This window comes from Hippopotamus amphibius, chromosome 2, assembly GCF_030028045.1.
Source record: "Hippopotamus amphibius kiboko isolate mHipAmp2 chromosome 2, mHipAmp2.hap2, whole genome shotgun sequence".
Taxonomy (NCBI): domain Eukaryota; kingdom Metazoa; phylum Chordata; class Mammalia; order Artiodactyla; family Hippopotamidae; genus Hippopotamus; species Hippopotamus amphibius.
The window spans coordinates 5428989-5449088 of NC_080187.1; the positions used below are offsets into that span (position 1 = coordinate 5428989).

The following is a 20100-nucleotide window of genomic DNA, read 5'->3' on the forward strand; positions in this document are numbered from 1 at the left end:
TGTCATTTTATCCTTGCATCACCTCCATTTACGGAGAAGGAAACTGAGGCTCAGAAAGTTTAAATACATTATATGAGGTGAAAGACTCATGCTTGGAGAATCAATGTGGAACCAGATCATTCTGACTCCAAAGCCTGTAACTGAAAATAAGGAAGGACAGATTAACACTAGGGAACTGCTCTGAGACTACACCCACTCACTCAACATCATCATCATTTAAGAGCTTATCAGTGTGCTGGTTAGGCATTATTCTAAGCACTTTAATATTATTAACTCACTGGATCCTCCCCAAACCCGTATGGGATAAATACTGCTAATCTCCCTATTTTAAAGATGACTGAAATTGCACGGAGAGTTTAAGTGATTTGCCTGAGGTCATTCTAGGCAGTCTTTCTCCAAAACCTCCAGCTTTGCCCAGCTCCTTCCTCTGCAGACAACAAAAGGAATTGTTGTAGCACAGAATCTCTAAAGTGAGGTGCTAATACCCTGGGGAGAATTCCAGCTGGTCCACAGGGGTGTGAGAGGGGAATATGATCCTTCTATTCACCTTTATTTTTATTCTTTAAAAAAAAAATCACACATGGAACTATATTCAATGCCCTGTGATAAACAATAATGCAAAAGAATATGAAAAAGAATATATATGTATAACTGAGTCAATTTGCCGTACAGCAGAAATTAAACACATTGTAAACCAACCATACATCAACAAAATTTTTTTAAAAATCAGAGCGATATTAAACTTTGCTAATATGTACTATACAGCTTGACCCTCTCGCCCTCTCTCAGCTGAAGACCAATCTGTATAGCACAAATTAGCAAAATTTAATATCACTTTTTTTTTTTTAAATAAACAGAAACAGAAGGTGTCACCTGCACACCTGCAGTGTTTGGATAAGTAGATCAGTGTGGTATGTTTAGTTTCAGTTGAGCTAGCCACACTGCTGACAAGTTGTTTTAAAAGATTCCCGTAAAATAAAAAAAAAAAAAAAAAAAAAAAAGAAAGGAAAAAAAAAAAAGATTCCCGTAAAGAATTGACGACGACTAGACGCCCACCTTAGGTACCGCCTCCACCCTACACGCCCCAGGCTCCATCACGCATGCCCAGAACCTCTGCGTCGCAGAATGGGAGGCGGGGCCTTGTGGCCACACCCCTTCTCTTTCCCCCGCCTTCCTTGTTTCTTCGGGAGGTGTCATTGGCTGCTTTACCGTGCGATTGGGCGAGCCCGCGGGTTGTTGGAGGCACACAATTGGACAGAGTCGTCGCCTCTCGACCGGTGGCCAGCCTCGATTGGCCGAGGTGTTGTGAGGGGTTTGACAAATTTACTCGTCAGCGGGGCTGCGACGCGAGGAGTGGGCTTGCGCCCCCGGTGGCTGCTCACTTCCGGGTGGCCTGCTTTGGGCGGCGCGGGGCCGGCTGCCGGCCCAAGGGGTCCAGGGCCCGGTCAGGAGGTGCGGCCCAAGGATGGAGGGGCCGGGAGAAGCCGGGGCTGCAAGCGAGGCGGAATGGCGGCCGCTGCCCTGGGAAGGACTTGCGTGGATGCCAGTGGGCACTTTGGTCGAGGAGTTTGCGATGAAGCTAGACATTGTGGCCTGACACGAGACCCCTGTCAAGGCCCCCACCTTGCCACCGAGCCTGGGAAGCCCTAAATGGTTTGGAACCCAGGATTGGAGGCTTCTGCTCAAGCAGGTGGCCACAACCCGTCAAGAGCAGTTACAGGAAACTGAATCTGACTGACCATGTGGAGCTTCTGAGGCAGAGGAATGACCCGCGTGCCAGAGGTTTATGAGCAAGGAAACTGGGAGAAACAAATCAAAAAGCTGATTACTAACAGCGAGGCCTCTCAGCCTACAAACTCATCTCCAGAGCTAAGTGGGGGATTGAAGACGTTTGGCCAAGGGAGAAAGATCCAGGAGAAATATGACCAGAACTCTGTGCACATCTGTTCGAAACTCTGTAACCTGGTGGCAGGTAAACGCTGTCCTGAACATAACCCTTGCAGAGACCAAACATCCGGGGGAAATGCGCTTAAGTGCGAAGATCATCATAAAGTTGTCGAAGAAGTTAAATGGAAGGCTCCATCCATCAGCAGAAAAAGCCAAACATTTTTCTGGATCAAGATTTTTATCTGTGAGATCTCTGAGGCTCAGGAGAGATCTGTTCACTTTCTGAGAGAAGGTTTTTTGCACGCTTACTCAAGTTCTCAGTGGCTCGCAGTGTACTTGCCTGTGTGATTAAAGTGGTAAGAATGGCAACGGCAACAGCAACAGCCTGAATATAGGGCAAAATTTCCATGTTATCAGAGAGAACAGAAAACAGTACTGATAGATCCTCTTGTGATGCCACTTGATTACGTTCAGTAAGCCGAAGCTGACTTTCCCATCTAGTGAAAATCCCCGGCCTCGAACAAGCGTAAGCTACCATCGAAAGGACCTGATGATACTACAAGGTGAGGTCCACTAAGCCAGTCACCTTGGTGACAGTATCTCCCAGAGACCCATGGAAACAGTGAGGCTGGTGCACATAAAGGGGTGCCTTACGAGATAGAGTTTAGGCAACTTGAACAGCATTCTGCCTTACAGTGGTTTTGAAAATGCTCCCGAACCGGGTCATTGAGAGCGTTCCAGAGCATTAAGTTTTTCTAGGAAGACTAAAAACGCTTGAGGTTATTCTATGAGTCCTGTATAGTACTACCTCTATTTTTACTTTTATCAGGTAACGGAAGTTGGTAACTCCCCTGTGTTCTTCAGAACCAGCAGGGGGCGTGTATGCTGAGAAGAGTAATAATAACTAATACTACACAAATAGCCAAGGCGCCCTGTTTGCATCCGGGCACTGGGCAAGTGCTGTACGTACGTTAGTCCATTAGATCTGTATGACAACCATGTGAAGCGGGTACTGTTATTACCTTCTCTTTAGAACTGAGGAAACAGGGCTAGGGAAGTTCAGCAATTAGCCCAGCTAGTAGATGACAGAGCTAAGATCTGAACCTAGGCGACCGACCACAGATTCTCTACTTTCAGCTATTGTGCGGCGCCACCTCCCCAAGATGGCACACGGGGACCTGCTCTGGCAAAGAGTGGTGGCCAGATTCGGGCCACAGGTTTGCCCGGTCCTGTTCTAGCATTTGATAATCTGAAATCTTTTGCAATCAGAAATTTGCAAATTACCTCACGTCGTGTATGATAAATGCCTTCAGATGGGAAAGAACCAACTCTTGGGCAAATCACACAAATATACTGCCAGGAGAAAGAAAAAACTCTGTCCCAGGTCAGGCAACCATGGGGGCCCCATCTCACCTGGGCTTGGTAAAAGCTCATTTCTGAAATCCACTCATGAGGTAAAAAAACTTCAGTAGAAAATGAAGTTGAAGTTCAGCATTTAATTCCCTAATGTAGAATATGCCAAAGCAGAGGGATTGGTTCTTATACGTTTCATGTTCTACGCAGAGGAATTCTTTCTTTTGTTAAAAATAAAAATTTAAAGATTAAAAAGTGCACCCTTTGCATGCAGTATAGCTGATGAGTGGCAAATTTCCACTGGGTATCAGTATGTTAACTTTGTTAGTTTATACATTAAGTACTTCATGGTTTTGGTGCTCTTGTCCACAGTACTTTTTATTTATTTGGCCGTGCCATGTGGCTTGTGGGATTAGTTCTCTGACCAGGGGACCAGGGATTGAACCCGGGCCCTCGGCAGTGAGAGCGAGGAGTCCTAACCTCTGGACTGCTAGAGAATTTCTCTACACAGTACTTTTTATTTTATTATTATTTTTTTGTTATTGCTTTTTTATTTTTAAAAAATTTTTATTAGAGCATAGTCTGTTTACAATGTTGCATTACTTTCTGCTGCACAGCAAAGTGCATCAGTTATATATATACACATATCCACTGTTTTTTAGATTCTTTTCCCATATAGGTCATTATATTTTTTAAAAATGTTTTTATATTGTGGTAAAAGTCACAGAATATAAAACGTACTATATTGACCATATTTAACTGTACAGTTCAGTGGCACTAAGCACATTCACACTGTTGTGCAACTCTCAGCATCATCCATCTCCTGAATTTTTCACCTTCCTAAACTGAAATTCTGTCCCCATTAAACACTAACTCCCCATTCCCCCTCCGCACCCCCGGCCCCTGACATCTACCAATGTACTTTCTGACTCTATGAATTTGACTATTCTAGGTCACAGTACATTTTTATTTTAATTTTTAAAATTATTTATTTCTAAATAAATAAATATACGTATATATATAAAGGGACTTCCTAGGTGATGCAGTGATTAAGAATCTGCCTGCCAATGTGGGGGACATGGGTTTGATCCCTGCCCCAGGAAGATACAACATGCCACGGAGCAACTAAGCCTGTGTGTCACAACTATTGAGCCTGCGCTCTAGAGCCCGTGAGCCACAACTATGGAGCCTGTGTGCTCAAAACTTATTTCTTTATGTGCTTATTTATTGTCTGTGTTGGGTCTTTGTTGCTGTGCACGGGCTTTCTGTAGCTTTCTTTAGTTGTGGCGAGTGGGGGCTACTCTTCATTGCAGTGCTTGGGCTTCTCATCGGGGGGGCTTCTCTTGTTGCGGAGCACAGGCTCTAGGTACATGGGCTTCGGTAGTTGCAACACTTGGGCTCAGTAGTTGTGGCACACAGGCTTATTTCCTCCGAGGCATGTGGGATCTTCCCAAACCAGGGCTTGAACCCATGTCCCCTGCATTGGCAGGTAGATTCTTAACCACTACACCACCAGGAAAGTCCCCATAGTACTTTTTTTAAATGTCAGTGTCCAGTTGCTCAATGCTGGCATAGTTGCAAGCCTCCATGGTGGCCCTCAGTGATTCTCTCCCCTGGTAGCCATCCCCTTGTGCAATTCTCTTATGTACTGAGTAGGCTGATCTATGCAGCCAATAGGATAATATAGGAATGACAGATTGTGGTTTTCGAGGTTAGATCCTAAAACAGGAAAGATTTCAGTTTCTGCCTTGCTGTCTCTTGGTTGTGAGGATGCTCCAGCAGCCTTCGGGAGAGGTCATATGGCAGGGAGCTGAGGCCTCCTGCCAGCAGCCAGCACTGACTTGCCAAGCTGTGTGGAAGCACATGGTTCAGCCCCAGTCAAGCCGTCAGATGTTTGCATCCCAGCCAACATCCTGACTGCGGCCTCTTGAGAGCACCTGAGCCCCACTCAGTTGCTTCCCAGTTCCTGACACACAGAAACTGTGTGAGATAATGAAAGTGTATTATTTTAGGGAGCTAAATTTTGGGGGTAATTATGTAGCAAGAGATAACTGATAAGCGTAGTATATAGAAATACAATTGACTTTTAAATACTGACCTTATATTTTGTGACCTTGCTAAGCTCACTTATCAGGTCTAGTATCTTCCTTGTATATCTTTGGGATTTTCTGTGTAGACAATCCTGCAGTCTGCCGAGAGACACAGTTTTATTTTTTTCCTTTCCAATATGCAGGACTTTTATTTGTTTACATTATTGCATTGGTAAGAGCAGATATCCTTGCCTTCTTTTTGATCTTAGGGGAAAAACGTTCAGTGTTTCAACATGAAGTATGATGTTAGCTGAAAGGTATTTATAGATGCTCTTTATTCAGGTTGAGGAAGTTCTCCTTTATTCCTAGTTTACTGAGAATTGTTTTTGTTTTTTTAAATTATGAATAAATGTTAAATTTTTTTCCAATGAAAAAGCACAGACTGGGAGAGAATATTTTCAAAACATATATCCAACAAAGAACTCATATCTATCAATAAAATATATAAAGGACACAATTCAGTTTTTTAAATGACAAAAGATTTGGATAGACATTTCATCAAAGAAGATATATGGATGGCAGATAAGCCCATGAAAAGATGCTCAACATCATTAGTCACTAGGGAAATGCAAATTAAACTCCTGTAAGTTACTACTTCACACTCACTAAAATGGCTAGAATTATATAACAGAACAAAACAAAAGAGGCTGACCATTCCAAGGATGCAGAGCACTTGGAACTCTCATCCACTGCTGGTGGGAATGTGAAATGGCACAACCACTCTGGAAACCAGTTTCTCAGTTTCTTAAAATGTTAAGCATACACTTACCTATGGCCCAACTATTCTGCTCGTAGATAAATGCAAGCATATGTCCACACGAATGCTTGTACGCAAATGTCCACAGCAGCTATGACAGACAGAAGAATGGCCCCTAAAGATGTCCATGTCCTGATCCCCAGAGCCTGTGAATATGTTACTTTACATGACAAAGGAGACTTTGCAGATATGATATGAGGAAGGATCTCGAGATACAGAAATGATCCTGGATGATTGGATGAGCCCAGACATAATCACAAGGGTCCTGAGAGGAGGGAGGCAGGGGGGTCAGGGTCGGAGGAGTGTCACAACAGGAACGGAGGTTGGAGTGATGCTCTTTGAAGATGGAGGAAGGAACCATAGATACTCTTAGCGTTTCTGAATCTCTAAGTAGTCTGAATGAAAGAAGTAAGACAAAGAGCCCGTACTCTTTAATTTGATTTATATAAAATTCTAGACAGTGCAGACTGGTCTATAGTGACAAACGAGTGGTTGCCTGCAGGTGGTGTGGGGAAAAGGGAAGGATGGATTACAAAGGGATACGAGGAAACTTGAGGGAGGTGGAAATATTATATCGGTGTGGCAGTGGTTTCATGGGTGTACACCTATGTCAAAACTCATCAAATCATGTTCTTTATTTAATTAATTGACTAATTAATTGGCTGCATTGGGTCTTCGTTGCTGCATGCAGACTTTCTCTAGTTGTGGTGAGTGGGGGCTACTCTTCGTTGCAGTGCACGGGCTTCTCATTGTGGTGGCTTCTCTTGTTGCAGAGCACGGGCTCTAGGCATGCAGGCTTCAGTAGTTGTGGCACGTGGGCTCAGTAGTTGTGGCACGTGGGCTCAGCAGTTGTGGCTCGAGGGCTCTAGAGTGCAGGCTCAGTAGTTGTGGTGCATGGGCTTAGTTGCTCTACGGCATATGGCATCTTCCCGGCCCAGGGCTCGAAACTGTGTCCCCTGCATTGGCAGGCGGATTCTTAACCACTGCTCCACCAGGGAAGTCCCCGTTTCTTTAAATATGTATAGATTACTGTATATCAGTTATACCTCCGTAAAGCTGTAAAAATCATGATGCCGTCCAGGAAAAAGAAAGGAATAGACGAGGATAGTACCAATGGTACAAGCGGGAGATACAATAAGAAAATGTCAGCACTGACCCTTCTCCCAGTTTCAAGGTCTGAACTAATGCAGAAGACTATTCCAAATGTAGATCGATAGCCAATCTCTTTATTTTTATTTATTTTTATTTTTTGGCCACGCTGCATGGTTTGCAGGACCTTAGTTCCCTGACCAGGGATCAAACCCGGGCCCTTGGCAGTGGGCACACAGAGTCCTAACCACTGGACCACCAGGGAAGTCCCAATAGCAAGTCTCTTTAAATGAAGAACCTCACGTGTAAAAGTCAAACGTCCAGACAAACCTCTAAAGTTTTTTCAGCAATGTTTAAAGCTGTATCATACTCAATCCAGTACTTTCCAGAATTTCTTTAAATTTAATGATAAGTGTTTTGAAGCCTTTGTTGAGGTTTCTTAATAGCCAAAACAGAAACTTCAGAACCATTGGAACTCATTTGTTCTTCCTGCTGTGGTCAAAATGTCTGCAGTAAAAACTGTAACAAAAATAAAAAACAAAAACAAACAAAAAGAAACAAAAAAAACAATCTGGCAAGAAACTGAAATGTTATTTCTCCATCAGCAAATATTATTGGAAGGAAGATGGCAGAAAGCATGGCTGAGGCAACATATATTGGGACAGAATATGCAGGGTACCATACAGTCAGATGGATGTTACAAATGTTTTTAGCGTGTCTCTGCAGGTGGCATTTGCTACATTCTGCTTCCATAAGGAAAGATCAAAGCAGTACTTAATTGTTGTTGGTCCCCAAAACAAAGATGGACTACAGGAGATACAGCCTCAGTAGTCAGTGACTCATTTAATAAAAACAGTGATTCATGGAAAAAGTATAATTATTGCTGGAGCAGCTGGTCTGGACTAGAACAAAGCAAGGATCCTGGGGTGTGGTTACTGAGAAAGCAGCAACACAGGGGTCACTCAGCATCTCATTCCTGGGAAAGAAATGAAGCCAGGGAGAGTTCCCTGGTGGTGCCGTGGTTAAGAATCTGCCTGCCAATGCAGGGGACGTGGGTTCGATCCCTGGTCCGGGAGGATCCCACATGCCATGGAGCAACTAAGCCCATGTGCCACAGCTACTGAGCCCACACACCACAACTACTGAAGCCCGAGAGCCTGGAGTCCATGCTTCACAACAAGAGAAGCCACCACAATGAGAAGCTCACACACCACAATGAAGAGGAGCCCCTGCTCGCCACGACTAGAGAAAGCCCGCGAGCAGCAACAAAGACACAATGCAGCCAAGAAAAAAAAAAAAAAAACAGGAAATGAAGTCAGAAGAGCACAAAGTACCCTTGAAATACTTTGAATCTTTGAATACTTTTCAATTTTCAAAGAGGAGGGAGTGACCATAGCAACTTTTGCACCACAGAAAAGCTCATTGTTCATCTCAAGGCAAAGATTCTGCAAGGACTCTCTAACTTCAACCTGAGTTTTGCATTTTTCTTCTACAGAATGTTGGGTGTTTCAAGGTCACTGGCCTTTTCAGTGATGACATGTAGAGATCACATGTGTGCTATTCAGCAGAAACTTCACAATAAAGATACAGACAAACCAACAAATACACTGTCTGAAATTTAATGGGCCATTTTACCAAAGAATGGTACGAAAACTGCTTTTCAACAGAATTTTTTAAAATTTATTTATTTATTTATTTATTTATTGGCTGCATTGGGTCTTCTTTGCTGTGGGCAGGCTTTCTCTAGTTGCAGTGAGCGGGAGCTAGTCTTCATTGTGGTGCATGGGCTTCTCATTGCGGTGGCTTCTCTTGTTGCAGAGCACAGGCTCTAGGCATGCGAGCTTTAGTAGTTGTGGCACATGGGCTCAATAGTTCCGGCTCTCAGGCTCTAGAGTATAGGCTTAGTTGCTCCATGGCATGTGGGATCTTCCCAGACCAGGGCTTGAACCTGAGTCCCCTGCATTGGCAGGCAGATTCTTAACCACTGTGCCACAGGGAAGCCCATCGAAATTTTTGCTATAAAGAGGGCATGGTGAAAAATGGATGTTTGAGAATGTTTCTACTATCATATGACTTGGTCACATATAAAAGGTCATATCTGCAAGCTTAAAGAACATGAAAATGGAATTTCCTAACCTATTTAAAAATCTTCCAAACGATTTAAGTGGATTTTCAATCCATTTATTAATAACATAGAAATGTGACATCTTTTTAGTTTGTCAGGACAACTAGTTGACATCATGGAAGATGAATCTTTAATTTTTTTAAAAATTATTTTATTTATTTATTGGCTGTGTTGGGTCTCTGTTGCTGCACGCTGGCTTTCTCTAGTTGCGGCAAGTGGGGGCTACTCCTGGTGGTGGTGCGCAGGCTTCTTACTGTGGTGGCTTCTCTTGTTGCGAAGCACAGGCTCTAGCTGCTTGGGCTTCAGTAGTTGCAGCATGTGGGCTCAGTAGTTGTGGCACATGGGCTTAGTTGCTCCTCAGCATGTGGGATCTTACCGGATCAGGGATCGAACCCATGTCCCCGTGCATTGGCAGGCAGATTCTTAACCACTGTGTCACCAGGGAAGTCCCTAGAAGATGAAACTTTATTAGTCAAAACTAGGTATTCAATATCAACATCTGCTAATCTTACAAAAAGAAAGACAAGTCAGACAGCATGTGTCTCTTGAGGCAATAAAACAACATCTCCTAGTAAACAGTTTCACAAACAGAAAAATCGAACCTGAATCTCAGGATTTCCTTTCTGGTCCAGTGGTTAAGACTCCACACTTCTACTGTAGGGGGCCCGGGTTTGATCCCTGGTCAGGGACCTAAGATCCTGAACCTGAACCTCATTGAAGCCTCTAGATCCAGCTCTCAGTTTATCAGAGTGGTAGAGGACAAAGGAACACACTAAAGTTTCAAGGGGATGCAGTCAGCTGTTTTGCCGAAAGCCTTACTTTTCAGTTTCAAGGTTCATAGGATTCGCTGGCAAAATAACCACTCTACACTCAATTAAACAAGAATTTAGAGAGAGAGTTTATTGAATTAACAAAGATTACAGTATACTAAGAAAGAATAGTAAAGACAGAGGTTTATACATCACCGAATTGGGGAAGCACCTACATCCAGATCCAAGCAGCAGCAGTCTGGAGCCCCAGTTGGGAAGGGTCTCAGGCAGTGTGTCCACTCCATGGGTGAGACTTCAGACTGGCATTCTGGGGGCTTCTGTTTATAATAATTCCAGGCCACAAACTGATATCGTCAGTTTGCATGCAAAAGTGAAGCTCTGGATTTACTTTAACCATGCTGTTGGTTTCATCATGTGAGTCACAAGATTTTCCAGGCCCCAGGGGACTGGCAAGGTCCTTAGGGCTCAAGAAATTCCAAGACCCACTCCCTTTCTTATCATAAGTGCCTTTGACTTGCTAGCAGCCATTGTCAGGTGTGTACGCAGGCACGCAGTCCAGGCGAGGTCACAGGTCGGTGAGAGACCTGCTTCTGTCTCTGAGGCCTGAACAAGACTATATTACTCATCTCCCCAACATCAGCTCAGTCCAAAGCGTGGGAAACTCTCCAGAACAAATGACCACGTTTCTCTAACAAACTGCAAAAGGGGGTGTTATGGACTGAATTGTGTCTCCCCCCAAATTCATATGTAGAAGCCCTAACCCCCAGGGTGACTGTATATTTGGAGATGGGGCCTTTTTAAAGAGGTGATCAAGGTTAAATGAAGTCATAGGGTAGGGACCTAATCTGATCGTGAGAAGGTGCTGTCTGAAAGCCAGGAAGACAGGCCTCACCTGAAACCAACCCTGTTAGGTCTTGATCTTATGGACTTCCAACCTCCAGAACAGTCAGAAGATACATTTCTGTGGTTTAAGCCATTGAATCTGTGGTATTCTGTTATGGCAGCCTGAGCTGACTAATACAGGAGGGGACGAGGGGACAGAGGGGAAGAGGAATGGAGGGAAGGAAGGAATATGAATGGGGAACTTATAGACTAACAGTCACTTAAAACCATATCAATCAGTTATGTATATTTTACAACAACAAGAAAAGTAAAACAACCACCACATGAATCTGCCACATTGTGACCTTATTTGGATCCTGTTTCATAATAATAATCTTCTTATACAATTATGATATTTGTGAGACAACAAGGAATTTGAACGGACTGGAAACTGGATGATATTAAGGAATTATTATTTTTAGGTGTGACGTTGGTGGTGGTGTGTGTTTTTTTTTAAAGGGTCCTTATCTTTGAGAACTATATATAGAATTATTTGTGGATGAAATGATATAATGTGTGGGTTTTAAAAAAAAATAGCGTGGGAGCCAGCGAGTGGCTGGGCAGGCTTGGCTGAGGATGGATGGGGCTGGGTGTTAGGTTAGATGGTGGTTCACTATTCTACTCTATCCACTTTGGAATATATTCACAATTCTACATAATGCAGAATTTAAAATAAAAGTTAAAAGCTGAGGTTAATAGCCAAGAACTTTTGTGTAATTGGTAGATGGAACTGAAAAAAAAAATAGTGGCATGATTTGCTGGGCATGGCCAGGGTGCTCTTCTTGCTTTCAGACCTAGTAGGTGTCCTGATGAGTGTCTTTTCCTGCTGTCATGGACATTAGGGCCAAGTGCTGAAATGAACTGAACTTGAAAGCATTAAACCAAGACTTAAAAAATATATAGTATTACAGCTATCTTATTAAAATATTATAAGTACTATTTAAATGTGAGAGCTGTTTCAGTATGTCAAAAAGAAAATAAAGAGCAAATCCTTTAAAAATACGATTTATATCATCCCACTCTTTAAATTTCATTTTCTTGTGGGTAGTTCAATATATTATACTAATATGGTCAAGGGTTTCCTCCAAGAGGTGCCCCAGGAAGGGCAGGAACCACTGCACCATCACAGCTCCCCTGGGCCCGTCAGGCTGCTGGGCTGTCCTCCATCAGTGACTCAAGTCTTCAAGGGCAAAGGCTTTGGGGCACTTGTCCAAAATCTGACTTCACTCCACAGCTGAGACCAGCACTGCCTCTCACCCCTCCATTCCGGCATTTGGGTAGCGCATAAATATCACTAGCCTACACAGCTGGTTAATGGACTGGCTTCCTCCCTTTCCACCTGTTTCTTTGGCATTAGAAGCATACCCTTTAATCTGCTGCCCAAACCAAGAATCAGGTTGAGCTAGAAGAGAGGGCCTGGCGTGTGTTGAAGGCTCAGGTGCTTCAGAAACCAGGCAAGGATGCGGCTCTTGCCACTTCTAATCAGCATTGTGCTGCAAATTCTAGCCAGAGCAGTCAGGCAAGCACAAAAAGTAAAAGACATCCTAATTGGAAAGGAAGAAGTGAAATTGTCTCTATTCTCAGATAACATGATCTTATATGTAGGAAATCCTAAAGAATCTACAAAAACCGTGTTAGAGCTAATAAATGAATTCAGCAAAGTTGTAGGATATAAAATCATCATTCAGACATCAGTTGTATTTCTAGATGCTAAAATGATTAATCTGAAAAGGAAATAGAGAACAATTATGAATTTATAATCATATAAGAAAGAATAAAACACTCAGGAATAAATTCAGTGAAGGAAATGTAAGGCTGGTACACTGAAAACAACAAAATATTGCTGAAAGAAATGAAAGATCTACATAAATGGAAAGACATGTCATGTAACTGGATTGGAAGACTTAATGTTGTTAAGATGACAATACTACACCCAAAGAAATATACAGATTCAGTGCAATCTCTACCCAAATTTCAATGGTGTTTTTTGCAGAAATGGAAAAATCCATCCTAAAATTTATGTTTAATTTTAAAGGACCCAGAATGGCTGAAACAATCTTGAAAAAGAAGAACAAATTTGGAGGACTTACAGTTCCTAATTTCAAAATGTACTACAAAGCTATAGATATCAAATTGGTAGATCTGACATAAGGCTAGACATACAGACCAATGGAATAGAACTGAGAACCCAGAGGTAAACAGTCATGTCTATGGTCAATTGATTTTCAACAAGGATGCTTAGACCCTTTGATGGGAAGAACAGTTTCTCCAATAAAAGGTGCTGGGAGGGGCTTTCCTGGTGACACAGTGGTTAAGAATCTGCCTGCCAATGCAGGGGACACGGGTTCGAGGCTTGGGCCGGGAAGATCCCACATGCCAAGGAGCAACGAAGCCCATGTGCCACAACTACTGAGCCTACGTGTCACAACTACTGAAGCCCATGCACCCAGAGCCCGTGCTCTGCAACAAGAGAAGCCACCACACTAAGAAGACTGCGCACCACAATGAAGAGTAGCCCCTGCTCACCGTAACTAGAGAAAGCCCATGTGCAGCAACGAAGACCCAATGTGGCCAAAAATAAATAAATAAATAATAAATAAATCTGTAAAGAAAAAGGTTCTGGGAAAACTGAATATCCACCTGCAAAAGAATGAAGTTGGCCATTTATCTTACACTATCTACGAATTAACTCAAAATGGATCAAGGGCCTACATTTAAGAGGCAAAATTATAAAAGTCTTAGAAGAAAACACAAGAGAAAATCTGCATGACCTTGGACTTGGCAGTGACACCAAAAGCACGGGCAACAAAACAAAAAATAGATAAACTGGACTTTATTAAAATTAAAAACTTTTGTGCATCAAAAGACACTATCAAGAGAGTGAAAAGATAACCTGTAGAATAGAAGAGAATGTTTGTAAATCACATCTGATGAGGCCTTAATATCAGAATATATAAAGAATTGTTTACAACTCAACAACAGAAAGATAATCCAATGAAAAAGTGGGCAAAAGGCTTGAATAGACATTTCTCCAAAAAAAGATATACAAGAGTACTATAGTATGTACGTATTGAAAAAAATCTGCATATAAGTGGAGGCGCTCAATTCAAATCTGTGTTGTTCAAGAGTCAACTGTACTGACAAAATCAGAATGAAGTCGTTACAAATCAATTACTACTGCTTCAGTTATTTTTTTACCCCATTTTATTTTATTTTATTTTTTTAATTAATTTTATTGGCTGTGTTGGGTCTTCATTGCTGCACACAGGCTTTCTCTAGTTGTGGCGAGTGGGGGCTACTCTTCCTTGTGGTGCACAGGCTTCTCATTGCAGTGGCCTCTCTTGTTGCAGAGCACGGGCTCTAGGTGCGTGGGCTTCAATAGTTGCAGCACATGGGCTCAATAGTTGTGGCTCACGGGCTCTCGAGCTCAGGCTCAATAGTTGTGGTGCATGGGTTTAGTTGCTCCGCGGCATGTGGGATCTTCCTGGGGCAGGGATCGAACCCATGTCCCCTGCATTGGCAGGCGGATTCTTACCCACTGCGCCACCTAGGAAGTCCTGCTTCAGTTATTCTTGATCTGTGACAATGCTGTTCTTCCTAACTATACAAACTATGTTTAAGTGATTATAATAAAAATGTCAGTTGCTAAAAAAAATTTTAAAAGATACACAAATAGCCAATAAGTCCATGAAAAGATGCTCAGCATCATTCATCATCAGAGAAATGCAAATCAAAACCACAATGAGAACCATCAGCTGACATTGCAGGGTTGTCACAACCTTCAACTGGTAAAAAGTGCAACATCCGAGGAGCTTAATGAAGCAAAATACAATAAAATGAGGGATGCCTGTACACTTAAAGTCAGTGAGTTGTACACTTTAAAATGGTTACAATGGGGACTTCCCTGGCAGTCCACTGGTTAAGACTCCGTGCTCCCACTGCAGGGGGCACGGGTTCAATCCCTGGTTGGGGAACTAAGATCCCACACGCCATGCAGTGCGGCTGAGAAAATGAAAAAAAAAAGGTTAAAATGGCACATTTCACTTTACATCTTATTTTTGTTGGGGGGGAGGCTTGCTGCATGTTGTGAAGACTCAGGTCCCATGAGCAAGTAAGTATTATAGGAAAAGATACACACATGGAGAGTCAACTCAGTGCCCGGGGCCGGGGAGGCCCTCACAGGTGGCAGACCACTGTTGATCTCATCAGTGCACAGCCCTTCCCGCCAGGGCTGCGGTATGTTATGAACTCGTTTCCCTTGTAGTCAAGCCTCGTGACCACCTGAGAACCGTGATAACCATATTCTTCAGGTGAGAAAGCAGGGTATCTCTCCCACCCAAGTTCTCCCGAGCTGCTGGGGACCAGCCCCACCCCAAGCCCGAGTCAAAGGGTCCTTTGTGGGAATTTCCGCAAAAGGCTCCACCTTGGCCACGTTTCGCTTATGCTCTAGGCTCTTGCTTGGCCTCTGGCAGCCTCAGGTGTTCCTTGGCTTGCGGACGCATCACTCTGACCCTTCGACCCTATCTTACATGGCGTTCTCCCTGTCTCCACACATTGTCTTCCCTTTGCGCATGTTTGATTCCTTGTCTAAATTTCTCCTTTTTATCAGGACACTGGTCTTATTGGATTAGGGCCCACCCTAATGACCTCATTTTGAATACCTCTGTGAAGCCCCTGTCTCCAAATGAGGTCACACTCTCTGGTACTGGGGGTCTGGACTTCAGCATACCTTTCCAGGGGGGCAAAATTCAACCCTTAACAGCTGTAAGTAAAGACACCCCAGCAGCAATGGGCTCACCAAGCTCAGAATCTAGGGCTTTGCCTTTGCGGCATGCCTTCCTTGGCACAAACAAGCAGATGCCACCCCATTTAAACACCCACCTGAGGCTGATACGGATGCAAAACAGGGCTGGAGGGTGTGAGGCCCTTTCATGAGTCCCCCAGTTGGGCTAGCTGGGGGTCCCTGTGCATCATGCAGTCACACAGGGACTTGGCCACAGCTGTCAGAGCAGAGAAAGACTGGCTGTAGCTCGGCCAGGTGCCCCATGTTACAGGTGGGGAAACTGAGGCCCAGGGGTCGTGGTTGGCCTCAGAACACGGAGGGCGATAGGATCAGGGCTGGGCTACGATCAGGTCTTCTGGCGTCTGGACTTGAGTTTTCCCGTCCCTCTGCCACAGCTCTGCTTAGATGTCCCTTGCTCCAGCAGACCTCGCTGACCACCTGGGCTAAGGCCCTTGGTTAAGCGTCCTCCTGCGCTGCCTCCTGCCCTGCCCTTGATCTGTGCCAGGGGCTGGATCCCTCCCTCACCTCCTCAGCTATTTACTCAGATGAGACCTCCCTGGCCACCTGATCTAAACATGCAGGCTGGGACTTCCCTAGTTGCACAGTGGTTAAGAATCCACCTGCCAATGCAGGGGACACGGGTTCGATCCCTAGTCTGGGGAAATCCCACATGCCACAGAGCAGTTAAGCCGTGCACCACAACTACTGAGCCTGCGCTCTAGAGCCCACAAGCCACAGCTACTGAGCCCACGTGCCACAGCTATTGAAGCCCATGCACCTAGAGCCTGTGCTCTGCAACAAGAGAAGCCACCGCAGTGAGAAGCCCGCTCACCACAACAAAGAGTAGCCCCCGCTCGTCATAACTAGAGAAAGTCCCACACGCAGCAACGAAGACCCAATGCAGCCAATAAAAAAATAATAAAATTAAAAAATAAATAAATAAAAGCACAGGCCTCCTCCTGGCTCTTCCGAGCCCCTCTCACAGCACTTAGTGTTGGAAAGCAGGGATCTAGCCCTAGAAGGACAGATGGCAGAAGGCGTCAGAGTGGCCTGTCCACTGGAGGAACAGGAGGCTGGCTGGTGGGACAGGGAGGCCTCCTCGGGAGAAATGGACCGAGGGTGCATGTATGGAAACTCCCCAAGAGATGTGACAGCAGGGTCAGAACCCTAGGGACATGCTCATATGATGTGAGATATTTAGAACTAAGGAAAGGAAAAAAAATATGAAATTCGATGAAAAGCCAACAGTTAAATAGGATTGAACTCTCTACATTTGGCCTAAAATGGTATCATCTGTCACTTTTCACCCCCCTTAACCTCCTTTACTTTTCTTTACAGAATTTATCACATGAACTGTTACGTATTTGTTTACGTGTGTGTCACTGGTTATCCCTCTCCCCGTTGTAATGTAAGCACATGCTTGGTTTGGTTCACTGCCGAGTCCCCAGGGGGAAGAACATAATATGTGCTCAATAAAAATCTGTAGCCTTTTGTGGGCCTTCCCTGGTGGTCCAGTGGTTAAGACTTCGCTCTCCAACGCAGGGGGCACAGGTTTGACCCCTGCTTAGGGAACTAAGTTCCCACATGCCTCGTGGCCAAAAAACCAAAACATAAAACAGAAGCAGTATTGTAACAAATTCAATGAAGACTTTAAAAATGACCCACAGCAAAACAAATCTTAAAAAAAAATAGAATGCTTAAAAAAAAACTGCAGCCTTTTCATAAGATCTTAGTGAAATACTTGATTCAGCAGGGAATAATATTTGCATAATGATGGTAAACTCTGGTTATTTTACCAGACCTGTGAAGAAACCGTTTTGGGGGGTGGGTTGCAGCCTTTGGGGGGATACAGGGAAGGTCAGCAGTGGGGGTAGGGGTTAGGTTAGAAAGTTAAGTCCTTAGGTATCATGATGGGAATCTGATAGGTAAGTTTTGAAATTGATAAATCAAGAAAGAGCTGGATAAACATGTTATTAGAAAAGATGGAGGAAAATACTCAGGGAACAGCTGGAAACCGGAGGGATGTGTCTCTGGGGAACCAGCTGGGGGAGGTGGAGAGAGGTGGGGCGGCTATTTTTCATATGTCTTTTACGCCTTTTTTTTTTTTGGCCATGCTGAGTGGCTTTTGGGATTTTAGTTCCCTGAACAGGGATTGAACTCAGGCCCTCAGCAGTGAGAGCACCAGTTCCTAACCACTGGACCACAAGGAATTCCCCCTTTTTTTTAAAAATTGAAGTATAGCCAATTTACAATATTGTGTTAGTTTCAGGTGTACAGCAAAATGATTCAGTTATATTTATATATATATGTGTATATATATATATTTTTGATTCTTTTCCATTTTAGGTTGTTATAAGATATTGAATATAGTTCCTTGTGTGATACAGCAAATCCTTGTTGTTTATCTATTTTATATATAGTAGTTTGTATCTACGAATTCCAAACTCCCACTTTATCCCTCCCCGCCCCTCCCCAGCTTCTCCTTTGGTAACCACAAGTTTGTTTTCTGTCTGTGAGTCTGTCTCTGTTTTGAAAATAAGTTCATTTGTACTATTTTTTTAGATTCCACATGTAAGTGATATCATATAATATTTGTCTTTGACTTACTTCACTTAGTATGATAGTCTGTACGTCCATCCTTGTTGCTGCAAATGGCATTATTTTATTCTTTTTTATGGCTAAGAAATATTCCATCGTGTGTGTATATGTACATCACATCTTCTTTATCCACTCCTCTGTCGATGGGCACTTAGGTTGCTTCCACGTCTTGGCTGTTGTGAATTGTGCTGCAATGTACGTTGTGGTGCCATGTGTTTCTTTTGAACTCTGTTCTTTTATTATGTTGGTTAAAAAAAAAATGTTAGTAGAAATTAGTTTTGAAGAAAATGGAGACTCTTCGGGTTGGAAGAGTCCCTGAGTTCAGCTCATTCAGCTTTCTAGCGGTGGGCTCACCTCTCCTACATGCTGGCCACATGGTCAGCCGTTCTGTATAAACAGCTCCAAAGTGGGGAACTCACTCCCTGCCCTGTGGGGTCACCAGGACCTGCCATGCTGCCCCGAGCTCTGTTCCCTGGTTGCCTGTGCTCATGGGCCTGATTCTGCCCTCAGCTGCTCCAGAGATGGAAAGGGTTTTATCGGGGATGGGGGAACAGAAGAGACCTAAAATGTGGGTACTTTCTGGAGAGGCAGGCAGGGAGGGTTTCCCTGGGGAAGCCTCAGCAAGTGGACCTCTGTTGAAGCACACAGGGCACCCAGCCTGGGGAGCAGGAGGTGCTAGGAGGCGGGGAGAAGACACGCTGGGTCTGCTGTCAGCAAAGGTTCCACTTGGGCAGCCTTGGAAAGGGACCCCCCCCTGCCCAGGGACCCCAGGTCTCGCTCTCTCTGAATCCACCCCCACCCGGGCCTCTTGCTGGAGTGACTCACGTGGCCCTGAAGTGCCGGTGTGCAGGCACCTGGTCCCCACTGCCACCTCCTCAGCGCCCAGCTCCTGTGCGTGGCCTTTGAGGCTTCGAGTTCCTGTTTGTAGGTGAGGTCTGTGAGGGTCAGGGAGGTTGTGGCTTGTCCAGGCTGGAGGGGGCACGACCCAGGACAGGACTTACATTGGTCTTTGATGTCAAACCAGGCTGCTGTATGCTTTGAACTTTAAAGGGAAGGGAATGGGCTTTCTTCCTCTTTGCTTGCTCTGCCAGTGCATCACAGTGGCCATGAACTTGAGTCAATCAAAAAGGGCACCTCTTAGACACTTTGGGGCTCGGAAGCAGCAGAGCCCACACAACCTTTAGGGGGCCCTTGCAATAACCATCCTTTCCCACTAGAGGGCGCCGTGGGACAGAAACCCAGTCCAGAATGGACCAACCAGCCTGTCAGCTGACACCTGCCGGTGGGGACAGGTGAGAAGGTGCTGTCATTCCAGGGACTTGCCCTTTGTGACAACCACCTCACTGAGTCCTCGCAGTAAATCCAGGACTAGGTACTGTTAGGACCTCCGCTTTACAGATTAAGAAACTGAGCTCATTGTTCAACAATTTGTCCCAACTCTGCAAGTTAGAAGTGGGAGAGCTAAAGCTTGAACTCGACTCTGATCCCAGAACCCCAAGTGTTGACCACATGACCCCCCTCCCCCAGGCTGTTTGGCTCTGTCTCTCCTCCTGGGTTCCTTCTAGATGGTTCTCCTTAATTCAGTGAGGTTTATCCAGGCCTACTGAGCAGTGGGGAGGGGTCTCCCTACCAGGAAAGCCTGGGATGTGGGGGTGCCTGGGGGTCCCGGGGAGGAGCTGGTGCTGTGGGGCCAGCTGTGGACATGGGGAGGGAGGTCCCAGGCCACAGGGCTGGGAGTCCTTCTGCTCTGGCCCCTGGCAGAGCTG

The 20100-nt window shown here is 44.6% G+C and overlaps 1 long non-coding RNA gene across 1 annotated transcript in view; it reads left to right on the plus strand.

Moving 5' to 3' along the window:
• Positions 1 to 1324: 1324 nt before the first annotated feature.
• The window catches only part of LOC130844817 (uncharacterized), a 31567-nt gene continuing 12791 nt past the window's right edge, over positions 1325 to 20100 (plus strand). The window contains exon 1 of the long non-coding RNA XR_009051245.1: positions 1325 to 2450. This is a non-coding gene — a long non-coding RNA (uncharacterized LOC130844817). The remainder of the gene's footprint in view (positions 2451 to 20100) is intronic.